The following is a 27,275-nucleotide window of genomic DNA, read 5'->3' on the forward strand; positions in this document are numbered from 1 at the left end:
TTATGGACGGTAATAGAGGCAGCATGGTTTAATGTTTCCGCAGGGAACTTCCAACGAATTGTTGGGTCTATGTCAGTCGAGTTGCCGCACTACGGCGGGCGACGTAGGTGGTATCCCATGACTTTTGTCAAATGTGTGTGTGAATTTATAAAGGACCAAACTGCTGAGGTCATCGGTCCCTAGACTTACACACTACTTAAACTAACTTATAGTAATAACAACACACACACCTATGCCCGAGGGAGGACTCGAACCCCAGGCGGGAGCGGTCGCGCAGTCCGTGACATGGCGCCTCTAACAGCGCGGCAACTCCGCGCGGCTGACTTTTGTCATTTCGGTGTATACGCCCTACGTACTTTGACTAGATAACAATTGTTATCGGATTTCCTTACCTGCAAAGAAGTAGTAGATTAAATTAGGAGACAGTGTTCCGAGAGCGCATATTCAAATTCGAAACTGCGAAATCTCGCACCAAATTTCATTGTTGTTACATAAATAATGGAGCAATTTACGTATCTCACATTTTTTCGTTCTTAAAATGTGATCCTTTCACTATTTTCGTAGGAGTGCTTACAACTATGAATTAGGTTTCTGCGCATTTTCAACATAATAGGGAAAAAATATGTTCGTAATAATCATTTCAAAAGTCGAAGTGAGCAGCCGTGTGAACAGTCATTGAATTGCGAAGTCCTGTTCAACCAGAGATTTACTATTACTTGGCAGGTAAATACCTCCCATTCTAATCTAGACTCGGACTTACAGATATTGCACTATATCATAAATATCTCTTCTTTTCAACACGGTCATTAGTAATTCTGCATTACAAAATCTAACTTTGTGGAAAGACTATTTTATTTTTGAACGAGACATGGCTTCAGATGTAATCTGCAGTGATACATGCTCAAATTTATCAGTCAAAAAAATTGCTTCCGTTATAACTGAAGTAGTCACCAGTGATTGAATAATGCAACAGACCAAACTTAGGAATGAGTAAGGCATGTTTTCCCATTGTCACCACTGAAATTTAATTTGTCTACTGAAGAAGCAGTGACGGTAGTAAAGCTCCATTTCGATGTTAGGTCGTCTGTCACTGGCAGAAAGTCAGCATGTGACGGTGCATCGATGATCTAGCAGTAGCGAAAATGAACAAGTATTGAGTCGGGTTCACCATGTAAGTGAGCGAGTGCTAGTTTATGGTTGTAACGCGTTCATGAGCAACAAGAAAACTACGCTAATGACGTTCGCGGTTGGTTGGTTGGTTTTGGGGAAGGAGACGAGACAGCGAGGTCATCGGTCTCATCGGATTAGGGAAGGACGGGGAAGGAAGTCGGCCGTGCCCTTTGAAAGGAACCATCCCGGCATTTGCCTGGAGCGATTTAGGGAAATCACGGAATACCTAAATCAGGATGGCCGGACGCGGGATTGAACCGTCGTCCTCCCGAATGCGAGTCCAGTGTCTAACCACTGCGCCACCCTGCTCGGTGATGACGTTCGCGAGGGATATGTTGAATGGCCAAATGTTATACATGGTATAGAGGCTCCTTTGAAAAAAAATTTTTTGAAACTTCCTGGCAGATTAAAACTGTGTGCCGGACCGAGACTCGAACTCGGGACCTTTGACTTTCGCGGGCAAGTGCTCTACCAACTGAGCTACCCAAGCACGACTCACGCCCCGTCCTCACAGCATTGCTTCCGCCAGTACCTCGCCTCCTACCTTCCAACCTTTACAGGAGTTCTCCTGCGAACCTTGCAGAACTAGCACTCCTGAAAGAAAGGATATTGCGGAAACATGGCTTAGCCACAGCCTGGGGGATGTTTACAGAATGAGATTTTCACTCTGCAGCGGAGTGTGCGCTGATATGAAACTTCCTGGCAGATTAAAACTGTGTGCCGGACCGAGACTCGAACTCGGAACCTTTGCCTTTTGCGGGCAAGTGCTGTACCAACTGAGCTACCCAAGCACGACTCACGCCCCGTCCTCACAGCTTTACTTCCGCCAGTACCTCGCCTCCTACCTTCCAACCTTTACAGGAGCTCTCCTGCGAACCTTGCAGAACTAGCACTCCTGAAAGAAAGGATATTGCGGAGACATGGCTTAGCCACAGCCTGGGGGATGTTTCCAGAATGAGATTTTCACTCTGCAGCGGAGTGTGCGCTGATATGAAACTTCCTGGCAGAGGTACTGGCGGAAGTAAAGCTGTGAGGACGGGGCGTGAGTCGTGCTTGGGTAGCTCAGTTGGTAGAGCACTTGCCCGGTTCCGCACTTACGTTTAGTGAAAAAAATACGAGCTTACGGAATATCGGACCAGGTTTGTGATTGGATTCAGGATTTCCTAGAAGAAAGAACACAACATGTCATTCTTAACGGTTCAAAATCTGCAGATGTAGAGGTAATTTCGGGAGTACCGCAGGGAAGCGTGATAGGACCTTTATTGTTTACAATATACATAAATGACTTAGTTGACAACATCGGTAGCTCCGTGAGGCTATTTGCAGATGACACGGTTGTCTACAAGAAAGTAGCAACATCAGAAGACTCGTACGTACTCCAGGAGGACCTGCAGAGGATTAATGCATGGTGCGACAGCTGGCAGCTTTCCCTAAACGTAGATAAATGTAATATAATGCGCATACATAGGGGCAGAAATCCATTCCAGTACGATTATGCCATAGGTGGTAAATCATTGGAAGCGGTAACGACCGTAAAATACTTAGGAGTTACTATCCGGAGCGATCTGAAGTGGAATGATCACATAAAACAAATAGTGGGAAAAGCAGGCGCCAGGTTGAGATTCATAGGAAGAATTCTAAGAAAATGTGACTCATCGACGAAAGAAGTAGCTTACAAAACGCTTGTTCGTCCGATTCTTGAGTATTGCTCATCAGTATGGGACCCTTACCAGGTTGGATTAATAGAAGAGATAGACATGATCCAGCGAAAAGCAGCGCGATTCGTCATGGGGACATTTAGTCAGCGCGAGAGCGTTACGGAGATGCTGAACAAGCTCCAGTGGCGGACACTTCAAGAAAGGCGTTACGCAATACGGAGAGGTTTATTATCGAAATTACGAGAGAGCACATTCCGGGAAGAGATGGGCAACATATTACTACCGCCCACATATATCTCGCGTAATGATCACAACGAAAAGATCCGAGAAATTAGAGCAAATACGGAGACTTACAAGCAGTCGTTCTTCCCACGCACAATTCGTGAATGGAACAGGGAAGGGGGGATCAGATAGTGGTACAACAAGTACCCTCCGCCACACACCGTAAGGTGGCTCGCGGAGTGTAGATGTAGATGTAGATGTAGAGGACGGGGCGTGATTACACGCTTCCGCTGTTGTAGAAATCTGCTCCAGATGCTGCAGATACCGTGTTGAGCTGAAAGTGGTAACCAAAGTACGGAGAAATATTCTTCCGGGCTCTGTTGCATAGCAATCAGATTGCTTTCTTGCTTTCAGTTCTGAGTAATGTCCAGGTACTATTGTGGATTTGAATGATCCAAGAAGTGAATTCTTTTCCGAAGAAAACATCGAACTATTTGACTAGAACTGAACGCTCCCGTCGGAACTGTTCTTAAGCTGGTCTTTATTATTAAATCACAATAGAAGTATATGCTGGGTGTAGAATAACACGTACCTTCTTGAAATGAACAATATTTTATTGTTCTATTAACTGATTTTCTTCCTTATAATCATATATTTTACAATGTGAATCAAAAACTCGCAATGGCGTCGATTTTTACATCACAAGAATGGCTCTTTTCTTGTAAAGTTACTCTTAACGAGAACAAAAGCTCTGTACCTAAGAATAATTATGTCAGCTCTGACCGTCGCAGAGTAATAAACAATATCTTTGTCTCTCTCTCTCGCACTGTCACAGCAAGTTACGCTGCATGATACATCATAATGGGCAAGACATTCTTGAAGGAGTTCACGAATTTTGCAGCATAGGAACTAGAATATATAAAGAAGGCAGATGCAAGCAAAATTTAGTAGCCAGGATTACCCAAGCCAGGTGGGATTCCTATAAAAAGCCGTGACGTCCAAGAACATAAACCTTGAGACCAGAAATGGACTCACGAAAAGCTTTATGAGCTGCTCTGCTGGGTACTGATACGAAATATGGACAATCTGCAACCATACTTTGCAAAGCGCTGTGAAAACTGTCTGACAAACAATAGGGAAGGCAGAAATGAAAGGATTATAAGCCTTTGAAATATAATGTTACAGAAGGCTGTTCAAGAGCAGATGGATTGAGTTAATAACGAAACAAGTCGTTATGCAACGAGCCAACGAGAGAAAACTGTATACACGGATCAGTCGCATTAAAGTGATCACCTGTCAAAAGCCTGAATAACCACTACTTGCAGCGCGGACTTGCAGGAAGAGGGTCATTGAGGATCTGGAAGGTACCACCAGGGATGTAGAGCCACGCCGACTACAGTGGCATGGCCAGCTGCACTAGGTTTCTCTGTTGAGGATCAACAGCGCGAACACCTCGATCGAGGTGGTCCTCGATTGTGTTTCAATGCAGGGAGTCTGATGGCCAGGGAAGAACGATAAACTCGTCCTAGTGCTATTCGAAACACTCCTGCTGGTAGATGTCATCGTGCCAAGGGACAAACAGACTGCATGTAGGAATGGAGATGGTCCCCAAGAATAGATACATTTTTGTGGTGATCCGTTTTGCCTTCCAGATTGACGAGATCACCCAGGGAACGCCACGAAAACATTCCCCAGACCATAACGTTCCCTCCTCTGGCCTGGACCCTTCCGACCATTGTTGCTGGGTAGTACAGGCATCTGTCTGTTGGAGCATAAAACATGAGTCGTCTGAAAAGAACACCTGTCGTCACTCGGTGGACGCCCAGTGCGGTACTGTCGTGCAAATTCCAGCCTTCGTCGCCGATGAACAGCAGTCGGCGTGGGTGCGTGAACCAGGCGCCTGAAACCGAGGCCCAAACGGGGCGACAGTTGCTAAACGATCATTGCGGAGACGCTGTTGGTTGCCCGTTGGTTCATCTGGGCGGTCAGCTGCACAACAGTTGCACTTCTATTCGGCCGTACACGTCACCGCAAGACGACGTTCACCATTGTCATCTATGGCGCGTGGTGCACGGCAGTTGCCTCGGCGCTGGTTTTGGATAGCGCCATTTTGCTCAAAAATGGTTCAAATGGCTCTAAGCACTATGGGAGTTAACATCTGAGGTCATCAGTCCCCTAGGCGTAGAACTACTGAAACCTAACTAACCTAAGGACATCACACACATCCATGCCCGAGGCAGGATTCGAACCTGCGACCGTAGCAGCAGCGCAGTTCCGGAGTGAAGCGCCAAGAACCGCTCGGCCACAGCGGTCGGCTCGCCATTTTGCCATTAACGGTACACTTTAACCATGGCGGCACTCGAATAGTCTACAGACTCAGACATTTCGGAAGTGCTTTCTCCCTTGACCCGAGAACCAATTATCATGCCCTTTTGGACGTCTGACAAATGGGTCCGTTGACGCCCTACGACAACGACTGCACTGTTTTCCGCGTACCCCCGACACGCTTTTTATACCCCCCACTGTTTGTGCTTCCACCTGCCGTCTGTGAGTGGTTATTGCACGTTAATGTCATATATGTATATTAGCGGCACAGTTGTGTATGGATACGAAATACAGACAATCTACACAATACTTTGCAAATCACTGTGAAGTGCCTGGCCGATAATTGGAAAGGCAGAAATAAAACGACTATAACTCTTTGAAACGTAGTGTTACAGGAGGCTGTTGAAGACCAAATGAACTGAGTTAATAACAACTAAAGGCGTCATGCGACAAACCAAGGACGTAAGAATGTATAATAAAGAATATTGTGTAAGCGAAGAGCTAGAATACTTGGGTAGATATTGAGTCCTTGAGATGAACTGTAGTTGAAGGGATGTTGTAAGGAAATAATCACAGGCACAAGCCTCACTACTGGAATAATAGAGATTACAACTGTCATTTCAGAATATTTGTCTTAATGTGCTTAGTTACAACGAAGTATGTTATTTAGCAAAGACTTCAGCTGTCATGTAGAGACATTAAAATAACACACAGAGACAACTTCAAGCCATGTTCTGAAAAAGTCCTCATAAAAGTCTGCTAATACTGTGTAAGTTGTTTGCTTTTGCAGTACTATTTCCTTTTTAATTAATGTTGCTTTCCGCGTAATCGTTGTTGCAACAGTGAAAGAGGAGGTATTCCGATTGCACCATGACCAGATACCGCCAACTCTATTTTTAATTCAGAACAAATGACTCTCTTCAGTGAATCTCTGCCACTATCATGTGCTTTATCACGAAGCAACATGACAAGTTTCGGGCTCAAAGGCTTGGAATATATCTTTGTCGTCTAAGTTGGCACTAATCTTAGTAAATCAGTAGAACTGTTATCACCTTTCTGTTTTCTAGAGATATATTGCAAGTCTTCTTGTACCTGTTCTTCGACTCCTTCTACAGATTCACACCGCATGTCGGACACGTTAGTTCTAAGAGCTTTTAACACTTACCCGGTCTCAATGCATTTGATGCAACGGTTTTCCTGTTTCTCTCCCTTCTTAATATTCGGTATTTCTTAGGCCAGTAAAGGCTCATTTACGATTCTTGAATCTTAATTGTTTCATGTATATGAAGCAAAATTTTGGAGATTAGGGAAAAAAGCGTATCTTTTTCTTTTTTTGTGTAGGCAAGATAACTTCGCTTTCACAGTTACATGGTTTGAAAAAGTCGATTATGTGCTATTTTAAAATCGTGTGCTGTTAATTTGTTATCCAAATAACAAAGGGCAATGAATTTGAATAGATCCTAAATCACTATTCAAAGTGATATCATCGTCCAAAAATATGCCATTTCATGGTACCGCATCAGACTTCATGCCAAATATGCCATAAGAACTTAAATTTCATCTATAAATCCTAATGTTAAGCACACCTGCGAAATTAAGAGCTAGTACCATTCACCTCATTAAAATTTTAATTTAAAAGTCCTGTTTGATTACTTTACTTTATATTTAACTTACTTTAACAAATTTCATTAGTTTTGAAATTACTTTTGGTAACAAACATACACCATTTGAAATGATAGTTACTTTTGTTGCAAATAATGTATTTATAGGAACGGATCAAAGAACAGCTGATGCTGAATGGTACGCAAGAGTCTGCTTGCAACAATCCAGCGATGAAATCAGGAAAACAACTGAAAACGTCGTCATTTCTTATCACGACAATTCAAGCTGACATGCAGGATGTCAAATATTTCATTATTTGGGAAAGGAAAACATCGAATCAAAGTCTTATTGCCCGTATTAACCTGGTTTGTCGACTAACCAATTCTTTTTTCTCCCGTGTGTCAAATAAAGTATCTGAACACTAATGTTCAGACATTTTGCTGTTGAAACCAAAACTAGTTTTTTGAGGTAGCAACATGATCGTGGAAAATATGTTTCCAGGACTGGGGCAAACAAATACAGAAGCTTAAAAACTTACATCGCAAATATTTTGAGAAACAATAAAATGATTTCTATCAAAAATGTTTTTATGTAATTTTTTTGTAAAAACTCAAAAGCCAGTCGTCGTGTGTGTAATAGACTTTAAAGTTTGGAGCAGTTATAAATTGTCCATTCGCTCAATGAGTTTACAGGAGCTCTTCGACGGTAACTGACACATTTGGCAAGTGGAAACAATTAAACACTAGCTTTAAAATTAATTATTTTGAGTGCTATAATTACAATACGCTCTGTTAAAGAGACATCAACGTTGGTAAAATTTAAATGAGGGTAGTTGGTTTTTAATTTCGACCGCATTTATATTTTCATGTAAGATATTTGTTATAATCTGTGAACGGATTTCTATGGATTTAGTGTGTTCTGTGTTACGTGAAAATAAAAAAACAAATATCAAGATTAGAAGCGAAAATTGTTTGTGAAAATAGAGTGCGGCGCTTTTAAAAGCGGGTGAGCTGCTGTGATGTTTATAATTGGTAACAAAGAAGCTGAGAGGATGTTTAAAGTATGGCGTCTCACTGCACAGAGATAACAACATTGACATATCATTCATCTGGTGAAAACAAACACGCGGTACATCAAAAGACCTCTGCGAAGTAGATAAGCCAGCATCTCGTGTCCTAGAAGCAGCTCGCATCCAAATGAAGAACACACACGCTGCTACACGGAACATATATTGCGACTCTTTGTGGCATTGTTACAAGCGTTCTCGGAACAGGGAGGAGCGCCATATTCAAAGGCAGCACGTGCGAATCTCCTGTAACGCGTATTCTTTTGCTCTGCAATTTTAATCTATTCAGTCATTTTCTTGCATTTAGCCTTGTGTAGTAAAACAGTTCCCAACGTAAAGGTTTGAAGACTGCAGCGCTTTACAATGCACACTCATTTTGCAGCTTGTACGTTCTTAACATTCTCCGACATTTGTACTGACTTATACAGCGAGTTATCAGGGTAGGGAGGCGGGGTAGTAATAGAGTTTAGCTCTGACTGCTAAGCACGGGTGAAGCCTTGCATTTTTCACGTTAGCAGATCATTACTAGAGGTGGAAGAAGGTAAGGAGCTATAAGCGACTGATAAAATACCTAAAACCGCGTAAACATTTAATCCCCGACTTAAATTTGGAACGTTTCAAGATTTTGCGCATTATCTTTAGTTAGTTGCTATGTTAATCTTCTACGTATTGTTCCTGTACGATTGTAGCGAAAACACCAGTTGAGCCATGAAGCTTTGTGACCTGAACAATATCTTTTTGCGTCGCTATTCGAAAATATTAGTGTGACAAAAAAGAGTTACTGGTCTTTAATTCTCGATACCAGCTACATCACACCACTACTTTCTGGAATACATCAACTCTGGAATCAAATTAGTATGCGAAGCGGCGCAGTGGTTAAGGTACTCTAATCCAATACTTGTACAGAAACACTATGTTTGCGCCGGCCGAGGTGGCCGAGCGGTTCTACGCGCTACAGTCTGGAACCGCGCGACCGCTACGGTCGCAGGTTCGAATCCTGCCTCGGACATGGGTGCGTGTGATGTCCTTAGGTTAGTTAGGTTTAAGTAGTTCTAAGTTCTAGGGGACTGATGACCTCAGCTGTTAAGTCCCATAGTGCTCAGAGCCACTATGTTTGCCGCGGTTTCAGTGAATCACTTCTGGGTCTAAATTTGAGTATGAATGTAGAGCGAAGGAAAGCTGCCAGTTATACAGTATACAGGGTCCGTGCTAGTGCCCCTTCCAGAAAATGGAAGTTCTAGCATATAGTCTATGTACGATACGCTTTCATGTAGCTGCAAGCAGTTGTTGTTGTTACTGAGTCCAAAAATTGGTTTGATTCAGCTCTCCACGTTACTCTGTCCTATTCATCTCTGCGTAGCTGTTACAACTTACATCCGTTTGAACCTACTTATTGTATTCGTGCTTTCTCAGTCTAGAATCTTTACCCCCACATTTTCTTCCATTACCAAACTGACAATACTTTGATGCCTCGGGATGTGTCCAGTCCCCCTTACGTTTTGTAAATCTGCGTCATAGGTTCCTTTTTTCTTAAATTCGCTTTGTTACCTCCCCATTGGTTATTCGATTTACCCACCTAATCTTTATCATTCTACATAGCACCACATTTCAAAAGCTTCTATTCTCTTCTTGTCTGAACTGTTTATCTTACAGGTTTCATTTCCGTACAAAGCTATGCTCCAGATAAATACCTACGGGAAAGACTTCCTAACGCTTAAGTTTCTCTTTTTCATGTTTTTTTCTACCACCTGTCTCCATTTTACATCTCTCTAAATCGGCGTCGTCACTTATTTTGCTTCCCACATTTTCCTGAACTGCTTTTAGTCTCTCGTTTCCTAATCTAATTCCTCTCCATCAACTGATTGCATTTAATTACACTTGTTTCACTTCTGTTAATGTTCATCATATAACCTCTTTTCAAGACGTTATCAGTTCCGTTCAAATGGCTTAAGTCCTACGCCCTCTCAGAAATGCAATATCATCGCCAACCCTCTAAATGTTCATTTCGTCTCTCTTTTTAAATTTCCCCTTGTTTTCCTTCACAGCTCGCTAGATTTACAGATTGAATAACATCGGGGACAGGCTACAATCCTCTCTCATTCCCCTCTCAAGCACTGCTTCCTTTTCATGCTTCTCAACTCAACTGCAGTCTGGTTTCTGTCCCAATCGTAAAGAACCTTTCGCTCTTTATATTTTATCCTTGCTACCTTCAGAATTTAAAAGAATCTGTAAACCGTCATCTTTGTCAAAAGCTCCCTCTGAAACTAAAAACGCAGTAAAATTATGTTTGCCTTTTTCAGTTTTTCTTCTAAGGTAAAGTGTAAGGTCAGTACTGCTGGCGTGTTGCTTCATTTCTTTTGAACCCAAACTAATCTTCCACGAGGTCATCTTCCACCAGATTTTCGGTTCTCATGTCTGTAGCTCATGCCAGTTTTTGTAATTATAGGCTGTTAAACAGATGGTCTGGTAATATTCGTATGTTTCAGCACCTGATTTCTTTGCGGTAGCCGCGCGGAGTGGCCCGCCGGTTTAGGACGCCCTGTTACGGATGGCGCGGCCCCTCCCGCCGGTGTCCTCCCTCGAGCAAGGGTGTTTGTTGTTCTTAGCATAAGTTAGTATAAGCAGTGTGTGGCCGATGACCTCAGCAGTTTGGTCGCTTAGGAACTCACACACATTTGAAAATTTCTTTGGGGTAGGGATTATTGCATTTTTCTTGAGATCTGAGGGTATTTCCCTATGAAACAGTAAACAATATACTAGAACACACTTGTCAACATTACATTAACAAATTAAATATGCAGTTAACTTCGCTAAGTCAATCAAACGTGAGCATCTCTTCAAGGCTTCTACCAGCAAGAGTTCGCAAGTGTGCTTTTGTATTTTGTTTCTTGTTCAAAATGGCTCTGAGCACTATGGGACATAACTTCTGAGGTCATCAGTCACATAGAACTTAGAACTACTTAGACCTGACTAACCTAAGGACATCACACACATCCATGCCCGAGGCAGAATTCGAACCTGCGACCGTAGCGGTCGCGCGGTTCCAGACTGTAGCGCCTAGAACCGCTCGGCCACCCCGGCCGGCTGTTTCTTGTTTCATATGGCTGTTGAAAATGGCTTAAGTGCCGGAATCGGTTTAACTAATTAAAAATATGCGAGTAATCAGTTATTATTGGCTTTTACGTCTTAAGTTGATATCAAATAATAAAAACACATTTTTCACCAGATGCGTTTCGCTTTTATTTATAAGGCATTTCTGTTATTGGTGTTTTTTCCTCTCGTGTACCAATGATTTTTCCTTCGTTGTTAATAGAAGTTAAGGCAGAAACAAAACTGATGAATGAAAAAAAACAGCAGTGCTGCGTAGGAAAAAGTTATTTAAAACAGGCAAAAAATGTCAAAAGTGAATGTGTCTGTCGACCTTAACCACCGCTAACAACGAAGGAATAAGCACTGGTTTGGGAGGTCCATTAGTTACCTGAGAGGTTTTCTTTAAAATTTGGTGACATGTGATGGGATTCCACGCCACCATCGCCCCCCCCCCCCCCCTTCTGCCCTTCTTTTGAGGCTCTCCCCGCAATGGGGTAATATACTTAAAAAATTAATTTTTAAATTTGTTTTGAACATTGACTATTAAACAGCGTTTTAACACGTTATTAAAAGGGCTGTTTTAAACACGCCAATACTAACTTGAGCAGTTTTCGGACGGACAGACAGACAAATACAGACAGGAAAAAAGAATCCAAGAAAATAGTATTAACCGTTTTGACGGATCCCTAAAAAATTAACAATTTATTGGTGTATTCTATACATTAAATTTCATTAAACCTTTACATAATTTCCAGATGAAAGGAAACATTATTTGCACCTTCCTATAAACCGTATGGTTATGTAGCTTTTCACCCTCTTGATTTATATGATAAAAAACAGAATGGTAGTCGGTGAACGTCAGCTTAGCTTCCTTCCACATAAATTAACTTATTGATCGCACAGGTGTTTCGATTTGTCGACGTGCAGCTTAACGTACTATTATATAACTCTCGATACAAAATCATGTTGAACACAATAACATCGGCTTTATATGCATTGCAGAATATCACGACTGACTGACACGCGGTGATTTCAACAGGCACAGCATAGAACTCCCCAAATGAAATGTAACCCTTGTGCGGAACTTGTTTCACACCGGACAACAAGCCGCGCGGTGTAGCCGCTTGGTCTCGGGCGTTTTGCCACGGTTCGCGCGGCTCCTCTCTTCGGAGCGTCGAGTCCTCCCTCGGGCATGTGTGTGTGTGTGTGTGTGTGTGTGTTGTTCTTAGAGTAAGTTAGTTTAAGTTAGATTTAGTAGTGCGTAAGCCTAGGAACCGATGACCTCAGCAGTTTGCTCCCATAGGAACTTACCACAAATTTCCAAATACCGGGCAATCCCAGGCATGCACGTGTGTAAAGCATTCAGTTCAGTTCAGAGAGGCCATAACAATTGGTGGACGCTCTGATACTGACTATGCTCTGGATTAACTGCATGAAAGAAAATGTTATCCATCGTAATAATGTATGTCCTCTGTATTAAAAAGTTCACATGAGATTTTCATCCCTTCCCCCCTTTAAATGTTGAGATTTTGGCGTACTCTCACCCCCAATGTGAGCTCACGTAATTAATGTCCCCTTTGCAGACTGTGTAAACAAGAGGCAAAAACATCAAAGACCACAGATGCTTTATAAATAAAAAGGAAAAGGCCGGTTGATTTGGAGGGGGGGACCAAATAGCGATGTCATCGGTCTCATTGGATTAGGTAAGGATGGAAAAGGAAGTCGGCCGTGCTCTTTCAAAGAAACCATCCCGGCATTTGGAAATTTGTGGTAAGGTCTTATGGGACCAAACTGCTGAGGTCATCGGTCCCTAAGCTTACACAGTACTTAATTTACTTAAACTAACTTACGCTAAGGACAACACACACACCCATGCCCGAGGGAGGACTCGAACCTACGATGGGGGCAGCAGCGCGAACCGTGATCCGGCATTTACCTAAAGCGATTTAGGGAAATCACGGTAAAGCTAAATAAGGATGGCCGAACGCGGGTGTGAGCGTCGTCCCCCCGAATGCGAGTCCAGAGTGCTAACCACTGCGCCATCTCGCTCGGTATAAGGATAAGCGTCTGGTATAAAACAGTCTTTACTTATTTACAGTAAGCAACTGATTGCAACAGCCGCTGGGGAAGATGGTCCTGCAAACAAACTTAATATATGCAATAATCGGCGGTTCCTTGGTGCCTATGGCGATCTGTAAACAGCAGCATTCGTTTGTGGTGGGTCGGGGCAACCCGCGACCAGCAGTGCCTCTCGACCATCAACGGGTACAAAGCAGGCGACGTTCTTGCTGTTAAGATACGTGTATCGAAACTTGTATGAGAGTCATGTCAGTTTGACATTCATGAGGATGTTGTTTGGTTTGAGGGGCGCTCAACTGCGCTGTTATCAGCGCCCGTACAGTTGCCAATCTTTACTCAGTCCAGTCTCGCCACTTCCATGAATGATGATGAAATAATGAGGACAACACAATCACCCACTCCCCGGGCGGAGAAAATCCCCAACGCGGACGAGAATCGAACCCGGGACCCCTTGATCCAGAGGCAGCAACTCTAGCCACTAGACCATAAGCTGCGGACTTCACATGTCATGATACATCATCACTCGACCTGTGCGCGGACCTTCCCTCGTATATAAGTTGCATATACATTTTGTAAATAGCTTTTTCGCGATATACTCGACAAGTTGCAGATGTCTTCCTTGGCGCCGTGCCACCATGTTTACAAATGCCCATTTGATCTTGAGTATTCTGTGAGTCCGTTGTTGTATTCGTTGCGTTTTGTGGGTTTTTCTTTATTCATCCAAAAGGGCAAGTGCACCAGCACATAAAAAGATAACCTTCTCGGCATTGCTTTGGGAAGCTATCGCCAATTTCTAACAGCGCTGCATTGATACAAATCGTCAGGTGTACGACTTTCAAGTATCGCGCTCATACAAGTCGCGATAAATGTTCCGAAGAAGCGTGTACGTGACGCACATACTTGTACCGGTGCAAATCCCAAACGTAAACGTACCTTAAAACCACGATGTGAACGTGCAATAACCACTCACAAACGACAGGTGGGAGCACTAGCAGTGGAGGATATATGGACGGGGGACTCGCACACGTTACGCGGACATTCGCGCGCCGGAGATCATCGCCATCCGATTCTCGTGTGTGCCGTCGTGTTTTGTGTTTAGTGTTCATTGTCACGCTCCATCGTTCACCTGTGCCATCGAAATCATCAGTGTTTGTGCGTCGTGTCAACAGTTTGTAGTGTGGATTATCGTCGAATGTGAACGGCTGCGTGGTTTTGTATTTCTGTGTCTACTGTTTTATTACCCGCCATTATGTCAATTATGTGTATTCCTTATGTTTTTTTCTCATTCTCTACTCTACGGCTGAAGAGCAGCGTAGAATGATGCTGCCAGCCTACCTGTTGTACAGGTTTTAAAATTACAATAAAGGAAAAAAAAGCGGACGGGGAAAACTGCAGTCGTTGTAGTAATGCGGAAACGGCGCGATTTATCTGACGTCCAAAAGGGCGTGATTACTGGATTTCGGGCCAAGAGTGGAAGCACTTCCGATACAGCGAAGTCTGTGAACTGTTCGCCTGCCGCAGTGTTAAAGCGTGCCGTGTGTGGCAAAATGGCGCCGTAAGAAACCGGCGCCGAGGGCCACAGGCGACAGCGGCGAACGACACTGCAGAGATGAGTACGGGCGAGTAAGTTGTAGAACTGTTGAGCATCTGACCGCCCAGACGAACCAAGGAGCTACCAACAGTGTCTCCTCAACGGCGGTTCAGCGAACGTTGTTGCTTTTGGCTCTGTGTAGCAGGCGCGTTGCTCATTAACCAATGCTGACTGCTCTTCACGATGAAGGCTAGAGGTTGCACGCCAATACCACAACTGGACATCTGCTGACAAGGGAAGATTCCTAAGTACCAATGAAAGATCTTGATGAAACTTGGCGGGTGTGTAGAGGGATGCGATACGTATTTTTTTGTTTTGCCCAGTTCCACTTTTAGGGGATAAAACACACCCCAAAAGGTAATTTGGTATATTAGGTTTGGAGGGAATGTCTTCGAAACGATGATAAATAAAAACTGTTTCATGTATAAAAGATGAAATATAATTAACATTCTTGAAAACTGTATAATCGAATATTGTAATGTGTAATGAAGCCAGTTTCGGAAATACCGTTTTTGGAAAACACGCTATATACACTCAAGCTGATAAATTAAGGATAATGCTGATACATGATGAAACAACTCTATGGTGGGCGGTTTGCAGGTATACCTCGGGTATGACCATGCTGTGCATTTGACCTGAGGTCGTCGCACGGTGGCGCTGGCAGCAGTTCACAAACGCAGACGTGTGTTGGTGCATGTCAGAGGACGGTGCAGCGAGTAATTGTGCAGACGTTTTCAGACGTGAGTTGAAAATGGCTCAAAGAACACATATTGATGACGTTATGAGGGGTAGAATACTAGGGCGACTGGAGGCTGGTCAAACACAGCAGGTCGTAGCACGGTCCCTCCGTGTGCCACAAAGTGTGATCCCAAGATTATGGCAACGATTCCAGCAGAGAGAAAATGTATCCAGACGCTAAAGTACGGGAAGTCCACAGTGTTCAACCACAAGAAGACCTTACCGCAGCCACTGGAACAGTTGCCTCCAGACACATAGTCTACAGACGACTGAACAGACATTGTTTATTCGCCCGGAGACCTGCAAGGCGCATTCCACTGAACCCTTATCACAGAAGAGCCCGTAAAGACTGATGTCAAGAACATAGTACATGGTCATTGGAACAGTGGTCCCAGGTTATGTTTACGGATGAGTCCAGGTATAGTCTGAACAATGATTCTCGCCTGGTTTTCATCTGGCGTGAACCAGGAACCAGATACCAACCCCTTAATATCCTTGAAAGGGACCTGTATGGAGGTCGTGGTTTGATGGTGTGGGGTGGGATTATGATTGGTGCACGTACACTCCTGCATGTCTTTGATAGAGGAACTGTAACATCAGGTGTATCGGGACGTCATTTTGCACCAGTATGTCCGCCTTTTCAGGGGTGCAGTGGGTCCCACCTCCCTCCTGATGGATGACAATGCACGGCTCCACCGAGCTGCCATCGTGGAGGAGTACCTTGAAACAGAAGATATCAGGCGAATGGAGTGGCCTGCCTGTTCTCCAGACCTAAACCACATCGAGCATGTCTGGGATGCTCTCGGTCGACGTATCACTGCACGTCTTCTCAAACCCCTATGATACTTCAGGAGCTCCGACGGGCACTGGCGCAAGAATGGGAGGCTATACCCAGCAGCTGCTCGACCACCTGATCCAGAGTATGCCAACCCGTTGTGCGGCCTGTGTACGTGTGCATGGTGATCATATCCCGTATTGATGTCGGGTTACATGCGCAGGAAACAGTGGCGTTTTGTAGCACATGTGATTCGGGACAGTTTTCTCAACTTATCACCAATACCGTGGACTTACAAGTCTGTGTCGTGTGTGTTCCCTATGTGCCTATGCTATTAGTGCCAGTTTTGTGTAGTGCCACCACGTTGTGTGCAATTATCCTTATTCTATGAGCATGAGTGTATAATGTGCGGTCAGAGTATTTTCAATATACCTGATTAAAATATCTAAACATTTTTGACTTTTGACAGCCCCAAGAATCTATCAATAACATAAATTTTCCCTCACTGGAAGAGAGAACATCTTGCAAATATTTTTTGTCCTAGCCAGACGTCGTTTACCGGATTTTTATGCTGACACTTTCACGAGTTCTCGGTCCACTCTGATCGTTAATTTCCTTTAAAACTATGAAAAGGCGGGTGCTGCGTGTGAAAACACCGTTTTGACCATCGTACCCGAGGACAAGGAACTCGTTCACCTGGTGATCCCAAAAGCCTCGATGACACATGCACAGCAGCGGGATATATAGGGCTTTCGATGTTGGAAGAACACTGTAAGAAAATTTTCAGGTCTAGTTCTGTTGAACGATTATGATGTCAATCTCCATTTGAGAAACAACATAATCAAACTGCAGTCACCAGTACGTACTCAGTTCTTTCGAGCAAGGCTTACAAATATACAAATTAGAATATTTAGAGGGACACCCGCGGCAATTTGAAATCCTGCTGACGTCTGTTTTATACTGTATTCTCTATCGTGTATACTACGTGAAGGAATTTCGTTCACTTTATGTGCATGGTCTATGAAAACATTATGTTTTAAGCATTTATTTACAGATTATCATCACTGTAATAATTTTGTACCATAAAAATAGGTTGATTACTATTTCCAGTTAACAAAATTCAGGCATGTGAAACGGTAAACTAAAAAACAAAACAAAAATGAATGTACACATAAGATAGCAATTTAAAACATAAAACAAATGTAAGTAAAGTAAATAACTAGACTAATAATGAATGTTTAGGTATTCTAATTAGGTATGTTGGGAATACTGTGACAGCACATTGTCTACAGCGTATTTTCCACAAGTTGTATTTAAGAAACCAGATTTATTACACGTCGATGTATGTTACTTGAAAGTTTCTTTATTTCATGTGGTAACGAAAGTCTTCATTTTTCAGAATTAATTAATGGTGGTGGGTATTTTAGAAAATTTCAAATTATTACAAAATTCGACTATACAGTATTGAAGAACGTATCAACTTTTATGTGAGAAACATTTTTTTACATATCATCGTTTCGAAGATATTCCCTCCAAACCTGTGATGCCAAATGACCTTTTGGGGTGTGTTTTACCCCTTAAAATTGAAACTGGCCACAAACGAAGAAAATACATACAGCATTGTTTTGCCCCCTCTACATACATGTCAAATTTCGTCAAGATCTTTCATTGACACTTAGGAATGTTTCTTGTCAGCGGACGTCGGTACTTCTGGCGTGCGAACTCTAGCCTTCATCGTGGTAAACAGCACTCAGCCTTGGTTAATGAACCAGGCACCTGCTGTGGAGGTTCATACAGTTGGGAATGCTGCCTTGCGAGTGGCGACAGGTGGTCTTTCCAGATGAATCACGTTTTATGCTCCATCGGACAGATGGCGTTTGGCTTTTACGGCCCTGCAACAATCGTCGAAAGGGTGCAAGCCGTAGGATGGAACTTTATGATCTTGGGAATGTTTTCGTGCCATTCCCTGCCTGATCACGTCATTAGGGAAGGCCAATGAATCAACACAACCATACCTCTATTCTTGTGGACTACCCCTACATGTGTTTGTTTCCTTTCTCAAAAATGGTTCAAATGGTTCTATGGGACTTAACATCTGAGGCCATCAGTCCCCGAGAACTTAGAACTACTTGAATCTAACTAACCTAAGGACATCACACACATCCATGCCCGAGGCAGGACCGTAGCGGTCGCGGTTCCAGACTGAAGCGCCTAGAACCGCTCGGCCACACCGGCCGGCTTTTCTTTTTCCTCGCCACAGTGGTACCTATCAACAGGACAATGCGACGTATCAACACCTTGCAGTGTACATACGTGGTTCGGAGAGCACCAAGATAAGTTTGCTGTACTTCCTTGGTTCCCAAACTCGCCAGATTAAAATACAACTGAGAACCTGTGGGTCCACCTCCATCGGGCTTTTCGCGCCCTGGATCCTCAACCGGGAGATACACCGCAGCTAGCCCTGCGCTGGAATCGGCATGGCTCCGTATTCCTGTCGGTACCTTCCAGAACCTCGCTGACTCTCTTGCCGCACTTCTCGCAGCGATCTGCGCTGACCAAGGTGCTTATTCAGGCTTTTGACTTATATAAAGTAGGCTTAAGAAAGAGAAATCGGTAACAGCTGACTATAACAGCTGCTGCGGTAGGTGGTCAGGCAAACAAACTTCATATATTTGAGCACTGACAATTCTTTGATGCCTTCAGGCTATGTCCTATTTTCCCGCTAGTAGAAGAGGCGATTTGTAAACAGCGGCATTTGTGGTGGGTCGAGGCAGCTCGTGGGCAGCAACTTCCCTCGAGCACCCACGAGTAAACAGCTCGCAGCGTTGTTGCTGCTGTTTGACGTGGAATTGCGCAAGCGCTGGGCGCAGTTGCCACCTGTTGCCGGCAGGTAAGATTACGCCTGGTGGCAGGATGAGCCACGCAGGGGAGGTAACGGGTGGTGGAGCGCCTCGTAGCTTGCGACAGCAGACATCCGCGGCGCCGGTCCCCCGGTCCGTTCTCCAAACAGCCGCGGGCGCAGCAGCAAGCAGCAAGCGAGGCGTGCGCCTCCAGCAGCAAGGCCGGAACCTTGTCCCACATGCCGGTGCGTGTAACGGGCCCACCTGGACACACCTGATGGCTCCCCCGGGGCGCGACATGACTCAGCGACCATCTTCCCCGGGCTGTAACTGCAGTGAGCTGACCGCCCGCAACGGTGGTTCGCCCACGGCGATCGCGAGATGCGCCAGCTGTTGGTGCGTCGTTGCGCCACACTTTCACTCTCCGCTTATTTCCAGCGCCCGTATGCTTCTCGCATTGCGGCGTGATTCAGTGCAGCCCGTCAAAGTGGTTTCCGTAAACGGAATGCTCGCGAGGCCGCTAGCAGCGAAACTGGGACGTTTGATCGGCACAGAAATCTGTCCTTGGCATGCTTCGGGTCGAGTGCATCGAACAATCAAAATGAAATGGGTCGGTAGCAGTCTATATGCTTTTCTTATCAGTTCATTTGTCAAAAACTAATCTAAGGCCGCTATTACACTATCAAATTTCTTTGTCAAATATCTTTGTCCAATATCTTTGTCAAAGATATTTGATGGTGTAACAGGGAACTTTGTCAAATGTCGTCCAATATTTGATCAAATCTAGGGCCTCGCTGTAGATTTGATCAAAGAAGTCGCTTGTCTTCTGTTCACTGCAATGTGACATGTTACCACACGGAGCGCTAGCATCGCTGCAGCATTCTGTCGTCTGTAGTGTTTTTATAAACATTGCCAGTAAATACAATTGGTGTGTGCCGACAACTACAAAATTAATAGAGATGTATGAAGCTGATGAGGCGCTTTACAACGTGAGGCACGCTGAATACAAAAATAGATTAAGAAGATTGGAGACCTTACCTGACCTGACCTGACCTAACCTAACCTAACCTAACCTAACCTAACCCTCTCCTGTAGCAAGGAATCGGAGTGTTACAGTGAGCCTGACTTCTGCAGATCTAGTAGTTCTTAAGTGAATATTGTGCTTTGTGATATGAGGGTACACTTCTTTGAACACATACAGAAATGTTTGCTCATGCATTCTTAAGTAATTGATGTACGACTTGACGTCCTCCACTGTAAGCTCACATAATAAGTTTTGTTGAATGCTTTTATCGTGTCGTCGTAAAACCCACGGCTTCACCCAGGTATGTTTCATTTTTTCCCCCCGCTTCTCTTCCGCATGTGCACACAGTGCAATTGTGGTGCATGCAACTGCTGCGGTTAATAACAAGTTGTTGTTGTCAGCCATCTTGAACTTTGACGGAAAATATGATGACAGTGTAATACCCCTTCTAGCGCTACATCAAAGATCTTTGTCAAATATATTTGACGGAATATTTGATCACATCTTTGATCAAATCTTTGACAAAGAAATTTGATAGTGTAATACTGGCCTAAGTAACAACAGTTTCGGTGATGTGGTGTTCCCGCAACATGAACAGTACTGGACATGTAGTTAAAACATTTGGATAATAACATGCTATACCACAAATCGTAGCTTTAGGAAAAACAAGGAAAAGGTTTAAAGAATTCCATGAATAAGATAAACCTAGCTTATGATATTTACTTTTTACAATATTTCAGTATTCAGCAGATGTACGAGGGTGAGTCAAATGAAAACCTTAAATTTGTAATAAAAAACCGAAATTTCGTGCCCTTATCCTGTAAGTTGGTAAGCGTGCTACAAACAGCGTGTAGAATGGCCTGTAAGCGGCAGCATAGTGCAGATGCACACATACCGTCGCAGTATCAGTATAAAGATGGCCGCCCCACTTGCGACTTGCACCAGGGAGGGACAGCGTTCTGTGATTCGGTTTTTGCGTAGTGAGGGTGTGAAACCTATTGAAATTCATCAACAAATGAAGGTTCAGTACGCTGATGTATGTTTGTCACAGCACCAAGTCTACGAATGGAGTAGGAAGTTCGCAAATGGTGTGACTTCAGTGGAAGATGCTCCTCGTCCAGGTCAGGCACAACGAGTTTGAAGCCATAGTGAAGGAAAACAGCACAGTGACACTGAATGACATTGCAGCATGTTTACAGATTAGTCATGGGTCAGCAAACCACATTGTGCACGATGTGCTCCAGTTTCACAAAGAGTCTGCAAGACGGGTGCCACGGCAGCTGACTCCTGAAATGAGAGAACGACGTGTTGATGCTTGTGAAGAACTTCTTTGGCGCTTTGAACGAGAAGGCGATGGCTTCCTTGAAAGAATCGTTACTGGGGACGAAACCTGGGTTCACTTCCACCAACCGCAAACGAAGAGGGCGAGCAAGGAATGGCGCCATTCCTCATCACCAAAACCAAAGAAGTTTCGAACAGGACCATCAGCAGGGAACGTTACGCTGACTCTCTTATGGGACGAAAAAGCCGTCATCATTACATGCCTAGGGAGACCACTTTCACCAGATCTCCTAAAAAATCATCTGCGGCCTGCAATCAAATCAAAGCGACGTGGATTGCTGTCAGCAGGTGTCCTTTTGCAACATGACAATGCAAGGCCCTACAACAGTTGCAACGATCACAGACCTCCATTTTGAGTGTCTTCCTCATCCACCATACTCACCAGACCTTGCCCCAAGTGATTTCCATATGTTTGGACCACTCAAAGACGCAATGGGAGGAAAGAAGTTCCGTTCTAATGAAGGGGTACGTCACGCGGAGCATGAGTGGTTGCGCGGACTACCAAAAGAATTTTTTTCTAAAGGAATTTATGCACTTTATAAGCGCTGGAGGACTTGCATTGAGCATGGGGGAGATGATGTTGAAAAGTGATACAGCTTCGTACCACTTCTGCACAGTAAATAATATTTAAAAAAATATTTAAGGTTTTCATTTGACTCATCCTCGTAATATCCACACTGTATCAAATAATACATTACATACTACCCGAAAGAACTAACATTCAGCTCTTATTGCATTAAATGCTTTTGCTTAGGGTGACATTCAAGAAACAAAACTCGTTCTCTCTTTATCTATCAATACTATAATAACAGCGCCTTGAAATAAATTATTGATACAAAAAATAATTGCTTCAAATTGCCGTAAATAAACTTATTGACGTCTAATAACAGTTTCATTCAGTTTCAAAGAGTTAATCTTGCTTTTCTTTGTTATGCTGGTTATCAGTGTTTGTTTTCAATTCCAAGTAGAAATTATGACGATGATATGGTGAGATAAATTTCAATAGTTTGTGAACATATTTCACCTTACGTGTTCTCAGAAGAAGGGGTGGTGAATACTTTTTAGCCAGAGTGGCAACTTCGGAAATTCTTCCGTGTTTCTTCAGTATGACTTTACGAAGTTCACCATTAAATCACTATGCACAAACTTCTTGTCGGGACGAGTTCCCAAGAACTTAAATGACACTAGCTTGGTGAAATCCAAGGCCTTCAAATTCCTTGCAATTTTAGTTGGACAGTTGTTTACTGGAAGAATGTCCTCTTGTGTAACTATTGTTATTGAAAATGGCTTTTACTTACTAGATGTAGCAATTAAGTCACACCAGTCCCCAGTGGAAGAAACATTCTGATAACTAGACCTCAGACTTTTAGGTTCTAAAAATCTTTAATTAGGTACCCGAATTAGATTTTATCACTTACAAAAATAGGTTACAAAAATCAGAAAATAGGTGACCAAAATCTGACATTTTACTGTCTAGAAAGATAAATAAATTGACAAAAATCCACATTATATTATTGTCCATGTCCATAATATCAGACCTAACTGTCTGCAGCAATACTTTCAAAGCCTGTAAGCTAAGTGTCACTTTGGCAGTAGACATTAGTTTCCACTGTTTACAAACATGTAAATCGGCAATATGGCGGATACTGCGCTGTTTCATTGCATCACACAAAAAAAGTGTTTGTACCACGCTTATAAATGCGGAAAATAGGAGCAACAACAAGCAGATTAGAAAGGAAATGTATCTTAAGAATAATATATTGTCAATATACAACTCGTGCGTTGTAGTAGATAGGCAAAATTGTTATTTTGCACAGGACAGCTGCAGCATGTAAACTGCTGTCTACGTTTTTAACTACGTGCAAATTTAATAATTAATTATGTATTAAGCAAATTGAAGATGGTTAAAACCCGAAATCCCTATTGGCACAAATAAAAACATGTAAAAAAATTGGCTGGCCGCCGTATTTCCTAAAGTAATACAAGCTGTTTACTTAGAATACATGTGCTGTTTGGACTGCAACACCTTAACAGGGTAAAAAATATTTAAACCGACAAACTCTCGGAGGTTGCACAGGACATCATATCAAATATTTAGCTCCAATGTCATAACTTCCTGTGAGCATTATTTAATCCGACAGAGGGAGTGTTAACTCTTCAGATGTCATGACTAATTTGTTGTTGTAACGGTTTCCGTTGTACAGGTTGAGCGCATACGTCACTCTTCAGTTGTGGTAGCTGTTTCACATTCACATTTAGTTGTACATCTTGACCCAGCACAGTACTTATTTACTAATGGAGCGATCCACCTGGAGTGAGTACACTGATATGGTTGGTACTTATTACATAGCAATGGTGTCTTCGAGAACCACAACTCTCATGTTTGGAGTGTGTTTAATCCACCTGCCCCATTCACTCGCGCTCATCAATAGTGATTCTACGAGATTTGTGGGCAGGTGACTGCTTAATTGGACCGTATCTCCTAGCTTGGCCTTTAAGTGGCATGCATTGCAGTGTCCTCGCCAGAGTATTGCCAGAATTTCTGGATCACGTGCAACCGTCATGTGCATCGATTCTTGAAAAGATAGTTCCCAGAAAAGTGGATTGGTTGAGGTGGTCGTGTACCATGGTCTACTTAATGCCCTGATTTGACCCCTCTGGTCTTTTTTGTGTGGGGAGACTTGTGCAACGTTGTTTACAAAATGTCTATTGAATCGGAAGAGGATCTGGTTGCCCGAACGATAGTAGTAACATCAGGAGAAATTAAGGACATTCCTTCAGTCTTTGACCATGTTAGAGAGAACATGACCCGCCGGTGTAACTTTTGTTTGTAAGTCAAAGGAGGCATTTTTGAAGTAACTGTGTTGCGTTAATGTTGTTGTCTCTTGTAATAAAGAATTAAAATTGTTTGTGCTACTTTTTATCTACTATAGGTAAAATCTGAAGTCTTTGTACATTGACGTTTCATACGAAAAAAAAAAATAGAAAAAGTGTTTCAATGTCCCAGGCAAACTCACATAGTTTTTTGGTTTAATTAATTTTAATACAGAGAAAACTCCTTCCAGTTTAAAAAAAATCCTCGCAGGAAAGTACGGCAGTAGAGAAGAATATTTCTTTTGGTATCCCGTGCAACTTCCCATAGTTTGTCGGTTTAAACAGTTTTCACCCTGTACATTGTCCCGGAAAAGTGCAAGAACCATAACGAGACAAAGCACCATCCACTGGAACATATGTTAGTGTATCCAAGTGTCTCACCTTATATCTAAATAAACAAATAAATACAGTCACATTAGCAGTTTCTACTATTGAAGCAACATGCAAAGTGACACTAAGTATTCTTGTGCAGTGCAGGAGTTGACGACGTGCTGTCGAAAAGCATTGATGTAATTGGAAAGGTTGGCTATCTGAAGATGGGTATGATAGCCCTAAACAGTATGTGGCATTTAAATACAGCAATGTAAACGTATTTATAATTGACTGCAGTATTCATAACATATACATAAACCCTTAATTGCGTCTTGCGCGAGCAGAATTATGTCGCTCCTACTCAGCAGTGCTCTGAATAAAATTGCATGTATCGCTTCAGTTTTGTCTTACCATATTAACAATATGGTAAGACAATATGTATTAATAATATTCAGTATAAATTGCTATTACAAGCTATATGTGATATTTATCACTCCCGTAAGCAAATCATATTACTTCTCGACATAATCTCATTCGAGGAATATACACTTGGTCCAACGATCCTCCAGCTTATTCATCCCATCGGAAAAATTGGTTCTGTGAGACTCTGCAAAATGCTTGTGCACTGCAACTATCACTAACTCATTTGATGAAAATTTCTTACGAGCAAGCCAAAGTTTCAAGTTAGGAATCAGGGCTAAGTCTGATGAATAAGGTGGAGAGGGACCAATTCAAAGGCCAATCCATGCACTTTCGCCACTGTTATCGCTGACATGTGGGATGGAGCATTATCCTGATGAAAGGGTACTTTTTCGTGACAAGCTGCTTCTTTTTTTCAGCCAATGCAAGTTTCAACAATGAATCATGGTAGGGTCCAGTTATGATTCTGCCTTTTTCTACATCTACGTGATTACTCTACTATTCACAATAAAGTGCCTGGCAGAAGGTTCAATGAACCACCTTCAAGCTGTCTCTCTATCGTTCCACTCTCGAACGGCGCGCGGGAAAAACTAGCAGTTAAATTTTTCTGTATGAGCCCTGATTTGTCTTATTTTATCGTTATGATCTTTTCTCCCTATGGAGGTGGGTGCCAACAGAATGTTTTCGCAGTCGGAGGAGAAAACTGATGATTGAAATTTCATGAGAAGGTCCCGTCGCAACGAAAAACGCCTTTGTTTTAATGATTGCCACTCCAATTCACGTATCATGTCTTTGGCAGTATCTCCCCTACATCGCGATAATACAGAACGAATTGCCCTTCTTTGTACTTTTTCGATGTCATCCGTCGACAGTTCCATCTGAAGCAGATCCCAGAATAGGGCGGACAAGCGTTGTGTAAGCAGTCTCTTTAGTAGACCTGTTGCACCCTCTAAGTGTTCTGCCAATGAATCGCAGTCTTTGGTTGGTTCTACCCACAACAATCTATGTGATCGTTCCAATTTAGGGTATTCGTAATTTTCGAAGTAATCTATTAGGATTATTCCTCGAGAATGCCAATAAACAGTGGTCATCACCTTTCCAGCTGAAAAACGGTCTTTGCCTTCTTCGGTGCACTTTAACCAGCCTTTTCCCACTATTTTGACTGCCATTTTGACTCTGCTGCGTAACAATGGATCCAGGTTTTATCAAAAGTCACAAATCGACGCAACAAGTCTTGCGGGTGGCGATTAAAAATCAACAGACATTGTGTGAAAATGTTGTGTTGGCTACGCTTTTGGCCGACTGTGAGCAATCGCGGCACCCCTCTCGCAAATAGCCTCTTCATAGCCAATTCTTCATGCAGGATATTACGCACTCGCCCAGATGAGATACCTACATAGTCAGCAGTCTCATGAAATTTTATTCAGCGGTTTCACATTAGTACATCAGGGATTTTGCAAGTCATTTCCTTTGTGGTGATCTCAATTGGACGGCTGGAATTGTTCAGTGTTTGTCCGAACACTTTTAAATTCATTGATCCAAAAAGTAATTGTCTTCAATGATGGTGCAGAGTTGACATGAACTTCATCCAACTCGGTTTTGATTTATGCGGCAGTGCAACCATTCAAATGAAATTGTTTGGTAACGGCATGAAACTGGGTTTTCTCCATTTTCAATTGCAGTCGACATACTAATCATATCAAACGGCTATCAACAATGAACTATACACCACGCAGTGTTGAAATTCTTTGTACTATCCTTGGAATAATCAAGCTTACCAACCACAAACGCGCAACAAATCATCCTTGTATTTGTTACTGACAATGTATTGTGAAACTTCCTGGCAGATTAAAATATTGTGTGCTGGACTAGGCCTCGAACCTGGAACTTTGCCTTAAGCTGAACGTGTTCAGTGCCTCTCTCCAACTTTCCAAACTTCGGTGCGTTGTAATATTGAGAACTTCAAAGCCCGGATTTGTTAGAGGAATGTTGTTTTGCTTGTGTATTTTGTCTTGGGTTGGCGAGCCGGACTAAGCTGCACCTGTGCTAGATCCAACCGCAGAAGTCGTCGCGCTTGTAATAAATTAGGTAGAGGCATTGCAACTGGCTATAGCCGGTCAGGCCGGAGCCCTATCGCTCAACACATCG

This window comes from Schistocerca americana, chromosome 7 (assembly GCF_021461395.2).
Source record: "Schistocerca americana isolate TAMUIC-IGC-003095 chromosome 7, iqSchAmer2.1, whole genome shotgun sequence".
NCBI lineage: Eukaryota > Metazoa > Arthropoda > Insecta > Orthoptera > Acrididae > Schistocerca > Schistocerca americana.